Raw genomic sequence first — 6,810 nt, 5'->3', positions numbered from 1 at the left:
TTTTAATTCTGACACCCAAGTATAAAACATGTTAATGCTTTGACTGAAATCCGTTTTACATGCCTTATGAAAAGAATGAGCTATATAATTTGTGCATAGAAATGGTGTTTGAAAAAGCAGGCTTAATTTTATTTGGAAATAATGAACACTCTACCTACTCTCAAACTAGACTAAAGGGAGAATTTTTGTACTCTCATTTTATCTGCAAATTATTGAAAGCTGAACTTGGAAATTAAAATAAAGAACATTTTTTAAGTGTCTGTTTATTATTCTGTGCACTTTACATTCATGTGTTTGCTGCTGATTTATCTTTTTTAAAAGCCAAGACCAAAGACTGCAAAGGTATGATGAATGGTTCCTACCTTCTCTTCATGGAATCAATTATGTTTGTATCTGATGTCCTCAGGCTGTGGCTCATGGACTGTACAGTCACATCAAAGAAGCTAAAATATGTGTATTCCTCATAAGAAATTGCTGTATTTGCCAAAGCAGGCTTATGAGGTTAAAAATGAGAGGAATGGTAGCTTTGTAATTATGAAGGGGAGTGTTTGAGGTTGCTGTCATGGCAAAAGTGGAAGAGACTGGCAATCCGAGACATTATCTCCAATAAGATGTCATGCTATTGGGGGGGAGAAGAGACCAAGAGTTATAACTCAGAGCTGGCTCTATGAATAGCAAATTTAGTACACACTGAGGCAATCCTTCCCTGTTATGTAGCCTCAGGAAGGTCTCTGCTGAAGCACTCGGCCATTTCTGGCACCTCACTTAAGAAAGTCCGGAAGAGACCAGAAAAAGTACTTGGCAGCCTCGCAGGCACAGTCCCCGAGAGAGCCCGAGCAAGCCTGCCTGCTCCATGCCCAAGAGAGCACTGATGGATGCATCCTTGTGGTCTTCCTTTATGTTGACCAAAGAAGGTATTGAAGGCAACAAGAAGAAATGGACTTAAGGGGGAGATGGAAAAATTAAATGCTAGAAAATAAAAAACACTGGGGATCAAAAAGTATTTGAGAGATTGTCTAGGAAAGTTTGTTAAGATCACAGTAGATAGATAGCTGTTGTGTGGGGTAGGGACAACTGATTCTTCATGTCATGTGTTGTTCTATCACAACTACCAGAAAGCCCGGTTCTACTCAGTTTTCTAGAACCTTTTGTTCTCCAAGGAGGTCATCCCTGAGGTAACCTGTGAACAAAAAAGACTTTTGACATACAGTATTAGTCTGGTACTACTCAGGGCTCATCCAGATATAAAGTCTTCAAGGAAAAGGGATGACATGCTCATATCAGGCATGACATGCCCATGCAATGGAAACCCACCTCTCCTTGTGTTGTAATGATTGCTATTTGTCGTTCTTCCTCTCTTGTCACTGTTACCAGCTGCACCCAGCAGATTCATTATTGAGGTCGCTGTGTAAGAACACAAGATGAGACAGTCCTTGTCCCAGGAGACACAGAGTGTTCTCTGACACAAGACATGGAAAGTGAGGATGATTGACAGAAAACAAACAAACAAAAGGAGCTGGCTGAGGAGAAGGATGATTCTGTACTTCAGTCATGTAGGAGTGTTCTGCTGGCGAGGAATTTTTCAAAATCTTGGAAAAAATCCATATGGCATGGCTATAGATAAAGAAGGTATGTATTCAAACATGCAACAAGACAACATTTACTTCTGAATCATGGGAAACACTTCAGTGCTCAGATACAAATTACTACAGTCCATGTTATATTTGTCAGAAAGACATTATAAAAAATGCTACTGTGAAAAAACAAGTAGGACAATGTATTGAGTCAGTTCCAGTTAGGCTTCAGGATACAGCTATATCCTCTTCTTCACCCAAAATATATTGAGCAATTCTGATATGTTTAATATAGCTATATCCTCTTCTTCTTGCACAAGACATTGATAACTTCTGGTGTGTCTGAGACCCTCTCAGAATGTGGTAAAATAAGCATGTGACTGCTACAAAGGTAGCCAATTATGAGAGGAGGATTAAAAAGTACCACAAGAGACAGCAAGAAGTGAATCCTGCTTGAGTGCCTCACAACTATACACAGCAAGTGCAAAAAGTTCTTTTATATACATCCCCAGTGACATACCAATATAGGCATGACCTTAGTGAGGGCTGTGTATTTGGGCCCCCATTAAAGGCAATGTGTCTATGACACTAAAAAAAAAATAATCCATGAAATAATGACAAATTCTAGCCAGTAGTTGTGCAAAAAATAATAATAATTTAAAAATGCGCTAGTGTGGAAAGACTGGCAGCCAAGTACAATGTTGAAGAAAACAGCACAATGCTCCTGCCAGAGAAATTGCACGGCCCCTGCTGGCAGCAAAGCTGTTAACTGCCTGTTGAACAGATCCGCGGTCTCCAGGAGTCCAGCAGCCAAGGATTAGCAGCAGGCAGCCTAGTTCATGTCCAGCAGGAGAAGCAGGGAGGGCAGAGAACAGAGGGGATGCGGTTTTGTTTATTTGGTGCAGGTCCTGTAAATGTATGAGGCAACTAGAATACATAATTAATAAAACACTCTCACTCCTATCTGAACTGGAAAGCACAGGGTAGAGAAAGTAGCTGCTACACTGTTCAACCTAAGCCATACAAACGAGCTCCTAACTTTAAGATAGTGCTTTAAAAAAAAAAAAATGCACTAAATTTTTAAGATCTTTTTCCTTAGTGCCAGAAAGGGTTACTCTTGCTGAAATATCATCCCCATCCTAATTGCCTGTGCCTCAGGTGTTGTCTGACAAGCAGCTTGTTCTCTTTCATTCCTGGCCAAGATGCTGACACAGCAACGGTTTTGTTTCCTGTGGAAAAGGAAGAACAGTACAAAGGAACAGCTTTCAGATGTGCCAAAAAGCCAGAGGATTTGGGGACAGGAGGAAGCCGTAGTTCAGCAGTCAGGCATGTAAGAGTCCATGGGGACCCTGCAAAAAGGATGCTCCAAATTCAAGGGTCAGACTGCACCTGGCAAGCAGAGTCCTTGTTGCTGCAGGGAGTGATGGAGGGGGAGCGCTTGTTGCAAGCAAAGCCCCCAGAGCAGTTGGTGTTTAAGGGACTCTGCTCCTCTTATGCCTCTGGGGAACATGTGCTGAGGCGGCATTTCTGAAATTAAAAGCTTAGGAGGTGCTACGTGATCTGCAACACTGGGTGCACACAGCCTCCACAGTACTTTTTCTTTCCACGGTGAGGCAAATTTGGCTTCATATTTTGAAGAACTAGATATGCTGTGATGTTTCAAAATTAAATCTTCAGTATCCTCAGGCCAAGCATCCCTCATTGCACTGCTGCCTTCCCAGGTGCATCCTTTCCAGATTCTCTTGGTGAAAGATGTGGAAGAGGTAAAAGACAGAAACAAGATGTGGTTGTCCAGGATGCAGGGCTGCAAGACCTCTTTTCTATTCCATTATCATCCTGGGGTTTTCAAGTCCTCCTGTCTGATTTCAGATCATAGAATCATAGAATAGTTTGGGTTGGAAGGGACAGGAGGTTCAAAGGTCATCTAGTCCAACCCCTTGCAATGAGCAGGGACATCTGCAACTAGATCGCGTTGCTCAGAGCCCCATCCAGCCTGGCCTTGAATGTCTCCAGGGATGGGGAATCTACCACCTCTCTGGGCAACCTGTGCCAGTGTTTCACCACCCTCATGGTAAAAAATATCTTCCTTATATCTAGCCTTGATTTCCCCTCTCTTAGTTTAAAACCATTACCCCTTGTCCTATCGCAACAAGCCTCGCTAAAAAACCTGTCCCCATCTTTCTTATCTTCTCCCCCCTTTTAAGTACGGAAAGGCTGCAATAAGGTCTCCCCGAAGCCTTCTCTTCTCCAGGCTGAACAGCCCCAACTCTCTCAGCCTGTCCTCACAGCAGAGCTGTTCCAGCCATCTGATCATTTTTGTGGCCTCCACTGGCCCCTCTCCAACAGGTCCATGTCTTTCCTGCACTGAGGGCTCCAGAGCTGGACACAGGACTCCAGGTGGGGTCTCACCAGAGCAGAGGGGCAGAATCACCTCCCTTGACCTGCTGGCCACGCTTCTTTTGATGCAGCCTGAGATATTATTTGCTTCTGGGCTGCAAATACACATTGCCGGCCCATGTCTGATCTTTCATCCACCAGTGCCCCCAAGTCCTTCTTGTCAGGGCTGCTCTCCATCCCTTCCTCCCCAAGTGTGTATTGATACTGGGGGCTGCCATGACCCAGGTGTGGGACCTTGTATTTGGCCTTGTTGAACCTCATGAGTTTCACATGGGCCCACTTCTTGAGCTTGTCCAGGTCCTTCTGGATGGGATCCCATCCCTCAGGTGTGTCAGCTGCACCACTCAGCTTGGTGTCATCTGCAAACTTGCTGAGGGTGCACTCGATGCCACTATCTGTGTCATTGATGAAGATATTAAACAGTACTGGTCCTAGTATGGACACCTGACAGCCTATGTATATTATCCAGAGTTAAAAGCAATTCTCTTGCCTGGAAGTAAACTGAGTGCAAAGCTGGGTCACTAACGTAGGGGAAAAAGCAGAAAATACATTTGGTAACATATGCCTCTTTTACAAGATAGAATCCAAGTTTATTTGCAAGACTTCCTGGCACAGAAAAAATCAGAAAACACTAAAACATAGGAAATACTCTAATCTTAGTGGTAGAATTAGGATGTTCATAAGCAAGAAGGAAGAAGGGAGAATGTTCTTTCTTTTCTTTTGGGAGGATTGAACACCATCTAAGTCCTGAGTGAAAGAAGTGGGATGCCTCTGAAAATTCGTCCATACCAAGCTTGCTCGGCTGTTTGAAACAAGCAGTTTTAGATTGCTGTGCGTGGCTGCTGATGAAAAAATAGGACTGACGGAGAAAGAAAGAGAGTGGTGTCACAGGTCAGGACTGAGCTGTGGTGTCAGCTGTATTAATTAGCTTTGCTTGTACACTCTTTCATTATGATCAGTATTATTCAGCTTTAATTTAATTTCCATTAACCTTTGTCAAACACCCACATTTTTGGATACAGGGAAGTATGTCTGGGGCATTAACTGCATGGATAGGATGAACAATTTGCTCACAGTCAAAAAGCAGCTTAAGAAAAGGCACCATAGCTAATCAGCAGCCTATTCTTTATCAGCTGTGAGGATCTGTCAGATGCAGAGGCATGAAAATACTTACGGTCATCTTTATCTGCTCTTACCAGGAAATAAAAGTATTGCGCTTGTTCATGCAAGGCAGACAGAACTTTCCAGGTCACACTTAGTAAGTGGCTTAATGTTCAGTTTTCTTGACTCAAGGGCTGAAGGGCTGATTTGATCCTAAAACACCAGTTGCTGAGTCTTGCCTATGTCCCTGAACCAGCTCTTCCGCGGTGCTGGGGGCATCCACCTTACCCTAAAATTAGTAAATTAGTTCCTCATCCTCAATGTTTTTTTCCACTTCATTCAGAGTATTAATATGATATAATTTTTGAAGCATGTTATTAGACACATTATTATGTTATAGAGAGCATAATTTTACCAATTCAGAATCAGACCTGGGGAAGCTAAAGCTCATCATCAACACTGCCAAGCACAGGAGCAAAGTTACTTCTCACTGTTTCACAGTCCAGCTAAAACCCCACACAAGCAGTATCATCACCTCTGAGAACCACTTGGATGTACGCAGTTCAGTATTAATGGACAGGCACAGCGCTCCATGGAAATAATATTCATTATTCATGTTTCCCATTCGAAACCATCTTTCAGATGAACTAACACATTTAACATCATTGCTGAGGCAAGTGTTTGACACCCACTCCTGAAACGCAATACTTTACTGCTCTAGCTGGGATTTCACACCCAGCAAATAAGGATTTTCTGTCCCTTGACTGTGGCTGATATCATGACAATTTTTTGACAATTTGGAAGAATAATTAATTAAATACAACAGTTTAACTTCCGGAATATATACTGGGCCACATCTCCCAGCATACATGCAGCTGAAATTGCAGTCATCACTGCTTATCTGTCTGCATGCTGTTTTCTTACAATGCATTAATGACTTCCATCCATGGTAAGAAAGCAGCTTCTTAAGCCTGCACTGTATAGGTATTTTTCAATTTCCTCTAAGAAGCTCTCACTGGCATTTCATATTACAAATGCATTTTTATCACAAGGTAAATCTATGCTGCCAGATACTCAGCTCCAATACCAGTCCCAAACCGTCTGCACTGCACGTATGCACATGTGCATGTGCAGTCCCAGTGAACACGGGCACAAAACAACCAGCTCCCTCTGCAATAAACCCAGACTGGCCCAGGAGCTGCTCCTTGAAGGCAGCATGGGTTCCATTGTGTCCCCCTTCCTCTGCCCTACAGAGACCTCCAACACCCACAGGCATCCCAACCTGGCACATCCACAGGCGCCCTTGTGTTACACCCCAGGGCTCGTCTCACAGAGCATCGGTAGCCTGTCATAAACACCTCCTGCAAGCTGCAGAGCAATACTATCATTGCTCTGGGAAAGCTGCTTTCAAACACCATGAAAGCCAGTTCCTATCAGCTCCTCCTTTCCAGCTTCCTGGGGAACACCACCTGGGCAGCCCAAGAGCTGTCCAAGCCCTTAGCTTGTATGTCCCCATCCTCCTTTGCCAGGCAGAACAACCTTACACATATTCCTTGTTTCTCCCCCAGCTCAGTCCTCCTGGAATCTTGCATTTTTCCACAACACTCTTTCCACTTCCATCCATCACACATTCCTGTCCACCTCGTACACATGCTCAGCACATGAGTGCTCTACGCTCAGCTACATAGGCACCACGCTCGAGTGATAGGTACTGCCCCACCCTATCAGAAATCACAAT

The sequence above is a fragment of the Nesoenas mayeri genome (genome assembly GCF_963082525.1).
Source record: "Nesoenas mayeri genome assembly, chromosome: 2".
In the NCBI taxonomy this organism is placed as follows: domain Eukaryota; kingdom Metazoa; phylum Chordata; class Aves; order Columbiformes; family Columbidae; genus Nesoenas; species Nesoenas mayeri.
The sequence above is the reverse complement of the archived record's forward strand: the minus strand, read 5'-3'. Positions refer to the sequence as shown.